The sequence below is a fragment of the Anser anser genome, assembly GCF_964211835.1.
Source record: "Anser anser genome assembly, chromosome: 9".
NCBI lineage: Eukaryota > Metazoa > Chordata > Aves > Anseriformes > Anatidae > Anser > Anser anser.
Genome location: NC_139729.1, coordinates 20,357,554 through 20,374,286, shown reverse-complemented (window position 1 = coordinate 20,374,286; position 16,733 = coordinate 20,357,554). Strand labels below are relative to the sequence as shown.

At 37.9% G+C, this 16,733-nt stretch overlaps 1 protein-coding gene across 3 annotated transcripts in view; it reads left to right on the top strand.

The window, feature by feature from the left end:
• LOC310904146 (uncharacterized protein) overlaps positions 1-16,733 on the top strand; it is a 372,616-nt gene that overhangs the window by 241,137 nt on the left and 114,746 nt on the right. Inside the window, exon 4 of one of the 3 annotated variants that reach the window (XR_014588062.1) lies at positions 4,897-5,073. The exons of the other annotated variants lie outside the window; for them this stretch is intronic. The gene's annotated coding sequence lies outside the window, so the exon portion shown is untranslated. Of the gene's footprint in view, positions 1-4,896; positions 5,074-16,733 lie in introns of those variants that run through there. 3 annotated transcript variants of the gene reach the window in all.

The following is a 16,733-nucleotide window of genomic DNA, read 5'->3' as shown; positions in this document are numbered from 1 at the left end:
AAGCTAGAATGTAACTACAGATTTTGCATATCCTGTATGACCTGTCAGAGAGTCTGCTGTCTCTTATAAAGCCATTCCAGCATATACTTAATGTCAATTTGATAGAAGAAACACTTTCGTAGGTTCTCTTTGATTGACACATTTAAAATGACATCAGTTCCTAGTTTTAAAACCTATTGTTATTAAGTCTCTGTTGCTATTTATGTTAGAAATATGTGCGTGTATGTCAAAACAATATATCAACTTTGCTGATTGGCTGCATCTAGATTGTGTTGCCAAGGTAACAGAACAATTGGTTTTAATCTTTTCTAAATTGTCTTATTTGTTTGTTTCATATTCAAAGTTTCATATTTAATTTTCTAAAAGCAGAATTGGGTGATTATTTAAAAATATATTTTTTTAAACCATTGGTGCATTCAATGCATTTTATGAAATGTTCACAGAAACACACTTTTTGTCAAGATTAAAAAGAGTAAGCAATTATGGATTATTTGAGATAAATATCTATTACTGTGCTACTAAGTACACAACTACCTTTTTGGTTTGGTGTATTTGACAGGTGTTGGTTATATTTTAAGCAGTATGTAGTGGATTCATCACATTTGAGTTTTCTTAGATAGTAAGATCTTCATGTAGGACTTGTGCCTTGTTTTGTAATGCTAACTGCATTGTTGGTGTTATCAAAATGCAAGTAATTACCTTGCTTTGGTACTTTCTGATTTTGGAAATGTACCTCCCCATCCAACTGGAAAAAATGTTCATTATTTGTTTGAGAGGTTCTAAATCCCCATCATAGACAAATGAGTATTAGTACAAGGAACACTTTCTGTTCATGTCTGGAAGTAAATTTTGAATTTTCAGTATGTAACTCAAATAGGATTTACCAAAGTTTGTGATTTACTCTCCTGTTTGGTTATAAAACAAACCCCAATCACCTTCTCATACATGGTGTGGTCAGGCTAAATCTGAGAGAACCTCAATTAAAATTTACTCTGTTCAAATGCATCCCTGTTGATGTCATCCCAAACAGTGATGAGTATTGTGAACTCTTGGGTTTTAGCTGGGGTTATGTGTGATAGACAAAGTCTCTGTTTATGACTTGCCAGGATTACCTAGATGCTTCTTGGTTAGTGTGTTTCAATTATATGCATGTACATATGCATACATATAGGTAGGCTCTCATCTTTTGAGTAAGCTTATTTCTGTACTTGTATACATTTACAATGGAATTTAGGAACAAAATCTGAAAGGTAATTATGGTTTTCCATCATCTTCCAAATTAACATCAGGAAAGGCACACCCATGACAATCAGTTCAGGCTTAAGTGGGCCTGAGCAAGAGATAATTTATCCCCACACACTTTTCCAAATTAATTATCATGCTATGAAACTTAAGTGAAGCATGAACCGAAAGATAATTTTGGAGTAAGCTTTTTTCTTTTTCTTCTGAAAATAGTGAATTTAAATCAAATCCTTCCTCTAGAATCTTGCCTAATGTGGGATTGTGCTAGAAGTTGCATGTATGAAGATTAGTGTCCCAAGCTTTGTTGCTGGTTTAGCAAAGAGATTACAATATCCATCACAGAATGAGAGCGGCTCTATATCCAGGCATATTTCCAGCAAAATGATAGATTAGGTCTGTCCATTGATTACATCAAAGAGGTTATAAGATTAGTGTATATGTTCTGGTTAAGGATGTATCATCATACTTATTAGGATGTATTCCAATAGTCTTCAGGTTCTTTTCAGTTGATGGCAAAATAAGATCAGAGAGATCTTACACCTGTAGGCTATTTTTAATTGATGGTAAAAGAAGATCAGAGAGATCTTACACCTGTGCAATGTTTCATTGTCCTTTGCCACATTATACTGAAATGTTCTGTAACTGTAACCTCAATAACATGATAAATACTGCATGCACAGTCCAAAAGAGCATATATTACAAGAAATTTTATTACTTAAGTAAAGAAAACATATTGTTGATATGACTACAATGGAGAGATTTATGTTGGGAAAGATCAACAATGCAAATACAGACTCGCCAGGTTCTACCTGAAAAATGAGAACAAACATAATATTTCAGCAAAAAGGAAGAAATACACTTAGAACTCTCTTGGCCAGTTTTTCAGGAATCAGTTTTCATAAGGATCATGGTTTGTGTTCCCAACCCACTCTTTGATGTTATCAAACCATTGTGTCAACTGTTTTTCCTGTTATATTATTTTGAAATGCTTTCCAAGGGCTGGTATAAATGTAAATAGTTAGGCATTTGTTTGAGTTCAAGTTACACCTAAAATACATGAAACAATTGTCTTGATTTGAATGAATAAACTTCACAGTATTAGCATTTGCAAAGAATCGGATTAAGAAAAGTAGCATGTGAAAATAATAAAACTCTGTAATTGATTTTACAAATATAGTATAACCTACTTGAAAAAATATGGGAAAATTGGAAGTTATGGCTGTGGGATGGAGCATTATTCATGTTGATAAGGTGGTGTGCTTAATCAGCAGATATAACTGGAAGAAAATACCATGTAGGTTCGTTAAAAGTGGTTAATCTTCGTAACGAAAACTATATGCAATGACGATGACAGTCATAGAAATATAGAGTTGAATGTGGTTTTGAATGGAAGAAAGATAACATGTTCTCAGGGAAATTTTCAGCAGAGCAAGAGCTCATGGGCCATGCCCTGTTAAGGAAGGAGTAAAAGAGGTGTGAGTGTAAAGAACATGCCAAGATCTTCTAGAGTATCCTGAAAGTTATTTCACAGCCTGAAAGAAAGTTTTATACTTTGGGACCCATGCTGTTTGATGCCAAGTGGCAGGTGACACATCCACCTAAGACTGTGAAGTATTTGTGTGCTATTAATCCTGGACGTAAAACAAAAAGTGGCTCAGGTAGAGTATAACACTGTTCCCACATCAGTGAATGCAATGAGTGTGGAAAATGATAGAAAACTAGCCCTTTTGTGCTATAATATTAATCTGAACTGGCACAACATGAGTCCACTTTTACAACAGAGATTGGACAGAGAATGGGAAAGGAACACACGTCAGCTATTCTTTCAACAAATCTAAATAATCTAATCTGGTGTGTGGTCCTTTTCAGAAGCTTGTCCAAGTCTGATTAGAAAATTACATTTTGTTGTTGTTGTTTCTGGTAACAAGAGTCCCAACATATTCTCTGTTTTAAGAGAAGGCTCAAGTTCCAACCAGTTCAGTTGGCATTAAGGACTTCAGTCAGAAGAACACTTCACATTTCTGAATGTCAGAATCTCTTTAACTGAAAAAAGTTACAGCTATATTCTGAACTTGAGAGTTGCAATTTTTTTCTCATCCTTTAAATGTACCAAGCACCACTCTTTAGCATACTGTGGGCTGGAAGAACTACTTTGCAATCTGACTGGCATCTGAACACCCTTTCTGAGTACATGTTCTGTACTTTAAAAAGCAGCCGATTCCACCCCCTTGCTGTCTGGCTTTTTACACTGAATACAATATTCATGAGGGGGACCAGGCTGACAGCTTCAGAGAACAACACCCTCTCCACACAGAACAGCTGCTGAATGGTTCGCCAGGCCGCCCGGGCCTGGTTGTGCTTCAGACCTGTTCTGAGGAGACCACTTCAGGGAGTGCCAAAACAACCAAATGGGCACGTCCCTCCAGCTCCGCGGTTCTTTTCTACCTCTATCAGTTTGTGGCAACTGTGGGGGTGAATTTAAAGATTCACTCGCTGTTGGGAGCTGGGATGTGAACCCTTAGATGCACGTTGCAGAGGCCCCTCTACATCTGTCATTCAGTGCTGCTGCCTGGCCCTGCTGCCATGGCGTTCAAATTGCTACCTAGAACTGCTCTTAGCCTCTTTAGACTTGCTGAGTCTCCTCTTTGTGACGTGCTGACTTCATGACTGGCTGAGCAGGTACCTTGTGACTTGCAGAGTCACCACATCCTGACTTGGTGTGTCACCACTGCATGCCTCACAGCTTGCTGTGGTGTGACACCATGACTCGCTGAATCGATGCATGGTGACGTGCGAGGTCGCAGCCTGCACAGGTGCCACTTGCTAAGTCATTGCTTTGCAGTTTGCAAAAACTTGTGATCTTGTAACACATTCACCTTCCCTGCAGTCTATCTGGCTGCTGGCTCTCTATGGAAGAGCAGTGTCTCTCCTCAGCACAAATTAAAAACCTTGTAAAGAAGCATGAGAAGTATTTTCCAATTGATGCCGAAGTGCAAAGGGCAGAAAGTACAAAGTCAAGAGTCTGTCTTCTACCAAGGGCAATGAGCTGTCTTTTTTTTTTAACTTGGCATTTGCTGTTTATCACTTTCCCTGCCTCCTGGCTGTTGCCATCCTTACGGGGTTTTGTTTCTTCTTGTTCTTGTGCAGTTTGTTTCTGTGAGTTTTCTATCAGGCTGCTAAAATCCAATATTGCATTGGAACTTGCCCTTGTAAAGTCTCATCTGGCTATGGCACCAAAGCCATCCCCATGGTGACAACCATGAGATGCTGTCTAGCTACCAGAGAGCTGAAAAGAAAGGTGCTTGCAAAAGGTCCCAACCTGTGCAGGTCAGGGGCTCTCCAAGATCCTGCTGTGGGCTGGTGGGCTGGACCAGGACTGAGTTTCTCCCACAGCTGGGACTCATCCTACCAAGTTTTCTTATGCCACATAGCAGCTACTTGCTAATTCCTCATGTCTCAGATGCTGCTGCTGAAGAAATTTGGCTGGTTACCCACCTTCAGAAAACCTGCCCATCTTTGCATGAGGTGCAATGCCCTCAGGAAGAAGAAAGCTGTGAGTGCTACCTGAAATCTGGTGGAAAAATATGAGCTACTGTAGGATACATCCTGTGGCCTGTTCATGGAGGGATAAATGCATTTGTTTTTTTTGTGCAGGTGAAGCCAGTGTTGTTATGGAGCACAATGCCTTGCCTTTCATATACTACAGATGTCAGTCTTCCACCTACTCTCTCTGGCCTGGCTGTGCTAAACCAAAGTCCACATTCTGTATTCTAGCAACAAAAAGGTTAAAGGATTCCCCAGAGTTAGCATACTGAAAGGCAAGGTAAAGTACCAAAGCACCAGGATGGCTTTTGTGGTTTATAATATGTCAATTTGTACAGTAAATAGGGTCTGTGTTTAATGCTCCCCTGCAGCGATGACTATTAATAATAAAAGGCCTTGAAAGGAACTGAACTTTCATGATAAAGTATTTCTGACAGCTAGCTCCTCAGCACAACAACTGTTGTCCCCAGAGACTCATTCAACTTTCATTTGAATCATGGAGAAAGAAGACCAGCTTGGAAGATGTTTTTCTGGAGTGCAGAGGGGCACTTTGATCCTAGCTCAGATAACAGCTGCTCTACCTGAGCGGATTTTCGGGTAGATGTATCCTTCAGCCCAGGTAAGCCTCAGGGGAGGTGTCTGGTTGACCTCAAAGCTCAGGAAAGGCACCTGATACCTGAGGGAGGGTCTTTGAATGAGCAAGAGGACCTGGCATCACATTTTATCATTCTGTCAGTCTCGCATTTCTGGCAAGAGACAGCGTACACAGGAAGGGAACTCCTGAAGGGATTGAAGTCGCACCTTGAATTTTTTTTTCCCATTGTAAAATAAAAAAAGGAGGCAGAAAGCCAAAATACTTTGATTAGATTTTGTCTGTACTATTGTGTTTTCTCACTGCCCTTAGAGAGTACAAAGCACTTCATTTGAAATCTATGACCCTGATTTCTCAAAGCTGGAGCAAAAAGCAAATACCTGATATTTGATAAACTTCTCAAAGTAAAATGAAACTGTTCATATAGTGCATATAAGAGCTACAGTGATGGACATTATGGAAATCCCTACAGTAAAGAGGCAGTGCTATCTATTGCAAAATGTGGCAAATTCTTTGATACTTACACAGACAAAAATCCAACTGAAATTAATTCTTTTTCTGGATATGATACAATAAAGATTACTGAATTTTATTTTATTTTATTTTTTCCCCATCAACAGCATCTATGCTGGTTCATGTAAATGAATGTGCAAAATATTTCAGCTTTTTTGACTTCAGATAAAGTGACAAGACACTGATTTTTCAAAACTGATTTCTCTTTAATAATTCTTTCTTCTTTCCCATGCCTGTCTTTGTGACACTGAGGTAAATCCAGAGTAGCCCAGATAAAGATTGTACTAACAAACTTTCATTTTTTACTGCAATGCTTTTTGGAAACATCCTCCTTAAAAACTGTTGTTTCATTTATTATGATTCTGTTCATTCTTTTCCTTACCAAGGATATTTCATCACTCATTCAATGAACATGAAGTAGGGAAACACTCAAGATATCCCTTGATCTGGAATCGCTCATTATGTCTTTGATACCCTAACTGTGTCAGTGATCAAGACACTTGCTGAAGCCAATAGCTTGTAAGGCAGGAGAACTTCTCATACCGACTGTCTTCTAAACAGCTTCAGAAGATTTTCAAAAGAAATGAGAAACCTGCTGATCATAGGTTTTGTGAGCTTCATTAAAAGGGTAAAAAACAGTGGTGCCATTGCAGGAAAACAAATGAAACAAGTGTCCAAAAAAAAGCTGAAACTTTGGCTCTGTCACAGTGAGTACAGACTGGGGGTAGTCAATTTGCATCCCAAAACCACTGCTGAGTCTCCAGTCTGAGAGCACGTTGATTGTTTTGTGGCATTCAAAGCAGAGATCTTGTACAGCCCCGTTCTGTTGGGATATGGCAGCTCCCCATGCTATTGTGTGGAAGGGCAAGGGGGAATTATTTTAACTGTCAAATTTGTGAGATGAGGATGGTGGAGTATGGAACATGGATTGGAATTCTTTGCAGGGGTGGCTTTTGGTGTTTCTGAACAAAAACTTGCTTGTGAAGAGAACAGACATTCCCAAAGTCCAGCCCCGCAGCCAATTTTCAGTGACTTTAATGGGAGCTTTTCTTGTATAAAGACCAGGGACAAGCCAGCTGCAGAGCACACACACGAAGGCTTCCTGTGGCTTCCCGTGGGACTGAGATGTGGCAGAGAGGCAGCAAGGTAAAACAGCCCTGTTTTGGAAAATTTCACCTGCTGAAAGAGGCTTTGGAGGAGATATTTGAGGATGAAGGATTTCTGTGGTGCTTTTGTATAGTTTACACAGCCGACCTTTTAAACTGCTAACAGAGTACAGAGCCTAGAAACATTCACAGTTGCTCCTAAGTTAAGGGTTTTGTCCTGTTGAGCCATTACATTATCTGAGTATAAACCGAAGAGTTTTGGGCTCTGAATAATTTAGGTGAAAGAGTTAGCCCTAGGCCAGGTGCTCTACTTATGCAGATGGTGAGATAAATTATTCAGAAGAAGAGACAGGTAAAACAGATGGGAAAGGCCGCCAAAACAAGACACCCAGAGGGCAGCTGTTTTACAGCTCCCCCGCGAAGCACCTTACTTACCAGGAGGGCTGTGGTAATGAGTGAAGCAGTGGTGTTGAAAATGAACTTTGCCTTGTTAATTCATGTGGTGGTCACAGGGAATACAGGTACTGATGCCTAGAAGCAATCACCACTGGTAGTTTAGGCCTTTTTAACCCATGCTTTAATGTTAGAGAGCACATTCTCAAAGGATTTGCCCTACCGGTAGGACAGAGGTTGCTAAATTATTTGATTTTGGAAATGAACCTCAGTGGGAGGGGAAAAATACACTTCAGGAAATATTGACTTAATCTAAACAATGACACTTTTCAAACAGCTTATTCTGCCGCATCATCCAGTTGTGTTTTCTCTTTCCACATATATAGATTTTTCATTTTGATTAAACTTTTGCTGTCTGAAGTAGATTTTTCAAGGCAATTTAGGATTCTTACTACTTCTGTTTATGGTCACATGCGTCAATTTTTATAGAACCCATCATTTCAACTATGATAAATAAAGGCCTTTGATATTAAAAGTACTCAAATAGTCCAGGAACTTATGCCAAAGCAATGAAAAGTTCTAAATTATCTTGCTATTTTTACTGACAAGTGAATATTTTACTGGCTTTTACTGTCAGTCAATGTTTGATTATTTTGCTAATGACAATCACTAACTTTACTGATGGTTGGCAATGTAAGACAAGTGTCATGAATGTATACAAAAGCTGACACAATTTTTTAGGAGGCTAAATAAACAAATCACTGCAGATCTGATTTTCTAAATTATATTCCCATTATAGAACACCTAGTTCATACAGATATTCTCTCTAACCAGAGAGGAAATAAATAATTTGCCTGCGCAAATGGCAAATCAGATGCATAATAGGCCATGTCTGTATATGTAGTTGCACTTTTCAGGGAATGGGAGATAGGTGCTTCCCTGTGCACAGTTTCACTAGGGATGAGCTTTTATGAAGAAAAGATCTGTCTTTCTTACTTCCCTGCCCTGCCGGGAGTGAGTGGTAAAGGATACAAGCCCCAGTGAAGAGGAGAGAAGGAAGGAGAAAGGAGAGACCTGAGCAAGAGAAAGGGAAACCGATGAAAGACTTAGCTAAAGGAAAGCAATGTGAGGAAAGAGTGCTTGTGTGAAGCACCTGGAGATCCCCCATGTATTTCCTCAGCCTAGAGACTGGCATCAAAGTTGCCCTATTAGAAAATGGCACCAGAGTTGCCACATCCCCTCTATATTCCTGGAGAAGCTGACTGACTGAAGGATCTCAAAAACTTCATCTCTATTTTCTGTCTCTCTTCTTTGTTGTGTTACTCGGTGTGGCTGAACCCTCTGGGGCAGAAGCTGTACCTTTATATTCCGTGTCTGTGAGAGCATAATGAATCTTCAGTATTACTGGGGGTCAGGTGTAAGTGTAGCACAGATAATGCCAACACAGGTATTCCTCTTGCAGAAAGCACACTTGAATGTAGATCCAGTGCAGCAGCCCCCTCCCTATGATCTTTAGATTGTATTTCCATGCAGAAAAGTTTCCATGGAGAAAGCACATTCATGTTGCAATATAGGTTATCATAATAATGATTTCTCTGTTAAGGAATAATCTAAATGTGCCAGAGACCTTTTGAACTTAAAGAAGGCTTTTTCAGGTATAGATTTTTATTTTTTATTTTCATTTTTTTTAAAACATGCATTTATAGTGTTGTGATAAATTGGGTGAAAATGAATTAACAGCAAAACAGAGAATTGTGGCTTCACTAAAAATTCAGGATAAAAATGTTAGAAAAGTGAAACCCATTATTTGATCTCAAATATCTGTAAAGTTAGCACAGAAGGACACAAAGTTACCCAATCAAACAGTTAGTATTTTTCCTTTTTAACTTTACTCCAATGTAAAAGTTCTCAAATAACACTTCATGTTGTTATTATTTCTCAAAGTACACGCAAAACAGCCTTCTTTGTCGTCCTAAAAATGTTTCTTCTGTTGTCTTATAGGAGTTTTTAAAAATGTGTTGTTAGATATTCTTGCAGTCTATAGGCTTTTCTCTGAGCTGGCATTTTGCTTGTACTTATCCAAGGTATTATGTAAGACCAAGAATCTCACTTATTTTCTAGTTAAACAAGTGTGTGTTAGCCAAGGATGACACTCTGTCAATAAATCTTTTCTCTTTCTTTGTACTTCCTTTGATCTCCAAGGAGGACTTAGCCGTCCTCTTCGAAGAAAACAATATCCGCTGATGTGCATCTTTCCTGGTTCCCTCTTCATATATTTTCTTCCTAGTGACCATCATTGTGGCTTCTTGACTTCTTTTGTTTCGTCACCAGCTCTGATGTACTTGAAATATCTACTTTTCTTTCATGTCTCTGTTTTCTTGCCCCTGTTCTTATCTTACCACCATTTTCATTAGCCACTCTTTCTGGCTCTTTCTCCTAGAAATGCAGACATTTTTGATCTCAGCTGTCTTCAGCGAGCTGTCCCTTAGTCCTACCTATCTCTAGCACTGCAGCATCTCTTCCTTCCCTTCACAATCCTCAGCTGTGTTCTCTGCCATCATTAACAGAGGAGTTCTCTTCTAGTGTCATCTTGGATCCCCTTTGTTCTACTCTTTTGCCAATCCACCTCATCAAAAGGATCTTCCTGAACAAAACTCCGTCTCCCTCTCATGCCTAGAGTCTTCGTTTGTTTGCTTGTTTTTACCATTGTTGTTCACACTGATTCATTCATTCAATAATATTTCCCTAAGTTTACTGTCTTTTACTAACTTAATGATTACCTCTCTCACCTGCATGCCTATTCCCTATGCCACTTTTTTCTTCTGAATAAATGTTTGTTACACAGCAAAGATATCCTTTAAACACTATTTAGAAACTCTTTTCAAATCATGTAATCACATGACAATTCACTCTATTCAGTCTATTTCCTGTTTACTTTGAGTTCCCATCCTAAAGGAAAAGTGTGTGTATATATATATGCATTAGCAATATGAGTCAAATTATCAGTAGTTCAAGAAGGGATTGTTGTTTCACCTCATTAAAAGGTTTTTCTCTTTCCTTATCAAGCTTAATAATCAGTAAATGAGAAAGATCACAAGTGTCATCTCCCAAGTCCTGGGGCAGTTTGAGGCAAAACAAGAAAGCTATTCTCTTAGAAATTGCTTGCTATGTCAATGCAGATAAATGAGTTTTCATTTAGTTTGTTGAAAAACAGCATCATCTGCATAGAAAAAAATAATGCAGCTAACAATTCTGAATTGACACAGACTGTGGGAGAAGTAGGATGTAGCCTTAAACAATCACCTAGTTATCAATGAAATAAAAAAACTAAACCATTGAAATTAATTTATTTTCTTCACTTTTGAATGTGTGTTTAGAAAATATTTAAGAAGTGATGCTAAGACAAGCTAAACTAATTTGGCTGGAGTATGTGAACAATTCAATTGCTTTGCAGGCAGACATGGCTTTAATAATATCCATCAGTGCATGACACTTCTTATTTAAAGGCTGCAATCAACATTGACTGGGTCATTTAAACAGAGAAGAGGTGTCATTTATCCATTTATTTTGAAAGTTTTAAATACATGTCAGTAAATCAGTTTTCTAATATTCAGCCTAGTCATTTAGTACTATTGAGTAAAATTCTTTGCTGTTGAGGTCAACAGAGTCAGGTTTTCACTCACCAACTCCCACAAAGTCAGCTGTCGTATGGATGGCGAACATCTGGATTGAGCCAGTGGAAGTTTTTCACGGATTATTTGCTATCACTGTGGTACTGTACATACACCTGAGAAAATAATTTGGTTCTTATTTGGTTCATTCATTGTAAACAGTGCCTTAATTAAACACAGAGCTGCCCCCCCCCCCCTTATTTTTTAACTAAAATTATTCTAAAAATGACTAATGTTCTATTAAAATTAAAAATCAGAAAGCAGTAATATTCCTGATGTGATTGAAAAGGGTCATGTATGTTGGTTTCCACTGGGTGTATCATCAAATAGAAGAAAAACAGTTATGTTCAGTTTAGCTGAATTGTAAACGATAACAGAACTAAGAAAGATGTACTTTAAAACGTGAGAAATCTGACCAGTACCTTGGGAGTTTCTCCAGAAAAGTAGATAATGAATGTCATTCAGGAACGACCTCATTGCATTATATGGTGTAGATGTCACCTACAATGACTCACACACCTTCATGGGTACAAATTGGTCTTTTAAGATAGCTTCATGTAGACAAAATCTAATTTGTTCTCAAGCCATCTTTGGTGTCTGATACAATTTTTACAGTAATATTTGTGGTGAGAAAGTGTCTTATACATCATTTAGTGTCTAGATCTACTAATCAGATATACTTTCAAGAGCTTGAAACTTTTGGCCTTCAGCTGTGAAAGAGAAACCTTCTTTGTGATCTGATGCATGACTCAGTATCTTTTTTCAAATGTCTGGAAATTAAGAGGGGCTGGCTCTTAAGTCAATACAACAGGATTTTTTGGAGTCTTTTCCTGTTAAGGCGAGTGAAATTTGTACAACTGAAATCATGTTTAGGCTGACAAGACTGGGGTATTAGATGTTAATAACTTTCCCTGACCTCTCATGAAATATTTCAAATTCTGTTTGAATTAAAATTTGGGGGAGTCCATTTATTTTTCATACTTTTGGATGAATGTAATTTCTTTCTATGGGTCCCTTTGGCCAAGGTCTTTGATTATGGCATATTTCTTTCTTGAAGCCTCTTACGGTGGATGAAAACCTTTGTACTATGCAAGCACCAGCTTTTATTATCAGTTATCTAATGTTCTTATCAGTTATTCACTAAAAAGGTCTAATGTAATTGTTGTGAAATACCAAAAAACAATCTCTTTGCTGGCAGCAGTAGGCAAGACTTGCAAAGTAAACTCCAGTGGTCAAGTGAAAAGCCCCAGTTTTTAAAAGAGTTTATGTACATTAAATTATCTAAGATAAAATCCCATCCCACATAAGTCAACAGATAAAATTCATTTAACTTCTGTGTTCAGGATTTTGGCCTGAAACATGCTTTTATGTACTTAACTAAAACCCAAGATTTATTTTTAAATGCAGCTGCTGTTTTAAGCAGATCTGTATCAAAAATAAAATGGGAGGGGCACCAGACATACTACTGAAATGCTGGATTAATAGAGGACGGATCCAAATCACTGCAGTGGACAGCCCAAGCCTTCCAAAGGAGGTCATGTTTTGTCTAGTCAGAGCACTCCAAGACTAATAATTGTGTTTTTCTGGTACTTTATCTGTCTTGTTATGGTTCTTGCCTAGAAATATTGTGGGACATCTGTTAGTCTTCATGCAGTAATGTCGAGGCAAGACTTGTAGGCAGACAGGCATAGCAGGCAGTTCATGTGCAAGGCACGTGTGAGTTCGCATCATGTTCAAGGTACACACTTACATTATATACCTCTTCTTTCTTAGTCATGACTCTCCCTCTCTCTCTCCCTCTCTCTTTTGAACTTTCTCATTCAAGTTTGCTACAATGTCAAACTAATTCCTGAGAGCTTTCAATTTCAAGATTAGCACATTCAAACCAAATAAAAGGAAGGTGCAAAGGTGACTGAAATGATGAAGAGAGACGCTTACAATCTGGAGTAGTAGGGTTGTGGGAAGGTTGTGCAATAGTGTGTAACTCCTATGTGGTCTGCTGAGAAGTGCCGCTCTGTGCAATCTGTCATGGCAAAAAGCCAGCAAAGAGGCCATAAAAACTGGCATCAAGTGAAGACACGGTATTACTGCCTTGGTAGAGCTTTACAGTTTTTAGCTCCTGATGCAGTAAAGAGGAGAAGGAAGGAATCTTGGCTTCTTAATGCCTGTTTCCATGTAAAGTCTGGTAAACCAAATTCTGACCGGCCTGTTGCAAAATAAAATGTTTGAATTTCACCAAGCCACAAGGAATAAGCAGTTGTATCTACACAGGAGTGAATTTTGTCTGGGGAATTTGTGGAAGAACCAAGATAGGGAAATAAAGAAGGAAAGTGGCTCAGTGGGATGGATTGGTGCAATGCTCTCTTAAGACGTAGCCACCTCCCTTCTCCAGCACCCAACATTTTCAAAGGAGAGAGCCAGGGTGCAGGAAATCTGTTGCTGGACAGCCTGTACAGACATTGTGTGTGCAAAGAGACCACTTGATCTGTTCCCTCACAAGATGTGAAATGGGCCTGATTTGCTGTTTTCAAGATGTCTTCCCATTTTTAAGAGCTTTCGCTACTGATATTGTCAGAAGGAAGCCTTAAAATGTGGCCTTTCTGCCATATGAGGGTTTAAGGACCAAAAGGTGCATGATTTTCAAATCATGTAACAAATCATGGTTGATGTCACTCATGAAACAAGACAAAATTGAATGGAGGAAGAAAAAACATGTAGTCAGTGAAATATTTTCAAGGCTTTTTGCTTTGGTGGAAAAATACAGTAACACTGAAAATCTATGGAAAAAAAGGAAGCAAATATTTTAGCTTTTGCATATGTAAGTGTATATTTGGAAGCTATTATTAAAATGCACCTTACTATAATGATTCATACAGACGTTAAGCAGGATTATGAGACAAATAAAGGCATAACCATCCTCTTAAATCATGCTATACTGATCAAACAGCTCTGCGCAATACCCTAGCTATTTACCTACAACAAGATAAAACATGATTAGTGCCCATTACCAGTGTGGTAAAATGAAAATAATCTCAAAGCACACATTACCCAAGCAAAGAGTACTGAACTGAAGTACAGCCAAGTAATAAATTTACACTCATCAAAGAAGTTATTAAAAAAATTATTATGAATTTCATCAAATATCTAATGTATACCTACATTTGCTGATTCAGCAAACCTCCAAACACCACTTAATTTTAAGCATATAAATTAATAGTTTTCAGTCTGGGTCTACAGGCAACTGGGACTCCATGGTCTCCTCTTAAGAACACCAGTAGAGGTAAGGAAGAAAACTAAGCTTTTAAAATGCATTATTCTGCTGTTAAACACACAAGAATGTTATATATAAAAAAGTTAACACATATATATATATATATGTTATATATATATACACATGTATATATATAAATATATATATTTATGTATATATATATGTTATATATATAAAAGTATAAAACTGGTAATATAAGTAATCAGCCTTCTTGTCCATCCAAAAGTTTAAGTATGTGAGATTATGGAATTAAAGTATTGCACACAAACTGTACATTCCTTCAACCTGCCATTGTTACATATACTGATTTTACTGTTACAATAGTTAATCATTTAAACGTTAGCTGTATAGGTCTCTTTATTGCATACGTTATACTGAACAAAAGCAGAAAACACCACAGAATACAAACAGATTCAGTGCTATGTTGGAGAGGAAAATACACCACCATCTTCCCAAGTGATATCATGACACAGAAGTTAATGCACATGTATGTATTTTATTAAAAACTTTAAAATGTTATGGGTTGCACTCACCTTATGCTGTCTAGTCAAAGCTTCTGATACAACAAGTAGAAGTCCTCTCCCATGACTGTATGGGTGAGTGAGGGTCCATACTTCTGAGAAGTATTCAGCTGTCTCAATCCTGTTAAAGCCCCTAGGGAGGGTGCTCAGCATGTTGGTAATGTGGACTCTGAAGTGCAATTCAAGTGTGTACCTATCAGGTTTAGAAGTTGGATTTTCAAACTCACAGAACTCAGGCAAATAAAACCAGTTTCCTGCACAGGAAGACTAAGTGCTATTCCCTCAGCTAAGAGTATTTCCACGCTAAAGTAGAATGGATCCATGTTGGATGCAGTCTTCTTGTAAGAACTATGGTCAAAATTTGCTTTTATAGTTTGGAAACTGTACTTTTGTCATTCACTCAGTAATGTCAAAAATCTTTGTTTAAATTTTCACAACAATAATAATAATTTTGTTTTTAAATGGGAAGTCAGCATAGCATTTATCAGCCCGTACAAAATTAATGTTTCAAAAAGTTATCACCACCTGAACGTAAGGTTTTATAATGCAAGATGCTTTATAAATATGATTGAGAAGAAATCGTCACATTCTAATAAAATAGAGTAACTGGAGGCAGAGTGAAAATAATAGTCAGCAGCCATAACAATACTCCTGTAATTAAATATTTCACATCTCAAGGATGCTTATTCACAAAACACTTAAATAGCTCATCAGTTTGGCCAGTCTCTCTTGGTTGTAAGGAAAAGAACGCATTCAGCTGAGTGGACATCCTAATTGTGCATCTTCTTCAGGGAAACAGTTTTTCACCAAGCTTTTGCAATTACACTGTCTCATGTCTATAAAGTGCAGTGAAATCAGTCGTATACCGTACACAGTTTGGTTAAAGAAAATCGCTTGGAGGCTTGGGTTCTGCTTAGGTCAAAGAGCAAAACACTCCATAGAAGAGGTCAGCTGAATGTGGAGATCATGGTTATGGGAGAAGCTTTGTAACTGATTAGCAGGCAAATTGCTCTGAGGGTTGTCAATCACGTTTTGCTTCCTTCTGTACAAATGCATGTTTATTTTTAGCCTCCTAAGACCTTGCTAGTATTAAGGCCTGCTAGCAGCAGGGCTGATGTGCAGCAGTGCAGAGCTCTCAGCTGCAGCAAGGTCAGGTGGAAATTGTGAGAGCTCAGCACTTCTCATGACTGGTCTCTAGACTGGGACAGGACGATGTCTGTCCTGAAAAGTAAGCCAGAAATTAAGGTGGCACCTGACTTTCCAGGACAATGCTTCTGTAAGTGCCTTAGTATTTAGTAAAGCGTGTCTGATATGCTCAGCCCACACAAACGTCGAATCTGCTTGCATCCTGTCTCTGATTATGTCTCCTTCTGTAAGGTATAGCTGCACACAGAAACACACATGCAAATATGTGTTTTCTAGATTTGAGTCTACACTTACCAAAATGAAATAGCTTAATTGATGTCTGTGGCATTACTTCTGGTTTCTAGAAGTGTAAGTGTTGAACAAGGTTCTCTCTACATGTGTATAAAATGCCATTTAATACATATACCATAAAAAAAACATGTAATTTATCTATATTGATATAATGTCTTTATTTTCGTTTTAGAGTAAGGTAATACCAAACAAACCCCTAACTCCCCACATCCTTTACTTTTTTAATTTTATAAATCTAAAGAAAAAATGGCTCACAGCAGTCTACAAACAAGCTGCATCTGTTTAATATTAAAGTGCAAAAAATAATAATAAAACCATTACTTTTGGAATATCCAAATAACCTGAGGAAAAATAGCATCCAGCTGGCCCTTGGTTTTACTGGTTTTTACATCAGTTGGATGTTTCTGGGATTACCAGATTCAACACTTATCTTTAAGTAGGTTG